Here is a 631-nt window from a genome sequence, read left to right on the forward strand (position 1 = left end):
ATTTTAGTAATCACTGCTTAAAGTTTAATTTTTTTTAGTTTTCTAAATTTATTTTAATTTTTAAAATGACTTACATTAAAAATCACTTTCAATTAAATACTTCCCTTTAATAATAATAATAATTTTATCTTAGTAATCACTGTGCTTAAAGTTTAATTGTTTTAATAGGTATATTTTAGTTTTCTAAAATTATTGCACAATGGGTAAAAATAAGAATATAAATGACTAATTCTATAAAAAAAAAAGTATTATCATACATGTATATGGTTTACAAATTGAATTCTTAATAATTATCATTAATTTACATTTACAGTATTTATATTATATAACTGATTTCATTATTAATTTTATTTATGACAACATGCATGTTGGTTAGTAATCATTGTAGATTTTAGTAATCACTGCTTAAAGTTTAATTTTTTTTAGTTTTCTAAATTTATTTTAATTTTTAAAATGACTTACATTAAAAATCACTTTCGATTAAATACTTCCCTTTAATAATAATAATAATTTTATTTTAGTAATCACTGTGCTTAAAGTTTAATTGTTTTAATAGGTATATTTTAGTTTTCTAAAATTATTGCACAATGGGTAAAAATAAGAATATAAATGACTAATTCTATAAAAAAGT

At 17.6% G+C, this 631-nt stretch overlaps 1 protein-coding gene across 2 annotated transcripts in view; it reads right to left on the minus strand.

Annotated features, from left to right (window-relative positions):
* Nucleotides 1-631, minus strand: part of LOC117120097 (activating signal cointegrator 1 complex subunit 3-like) — a 38962-nt gene that overhangs the window by 8904 nt on the left and 29427 nt on the right. The window lies entirely within an intron of this gene.

The sequence above is a fragment of the Anneissia japonica genome, unplaced genomic scaffold (assembly GCF_011630105.1).
Source record: "Anneissia japonica isolate Jap-2015-1 unplaced genomic scaffold, ASM1163010v1 scaffold401_len1656234_cov178, whole genome shotgun sequence".
Lineage (NCBI taxonomy): Eukaryota > Metazoa > Echinodermata > Crinoidea > Comatulida > Comatulidae > Anneissia > Anneissia japonica.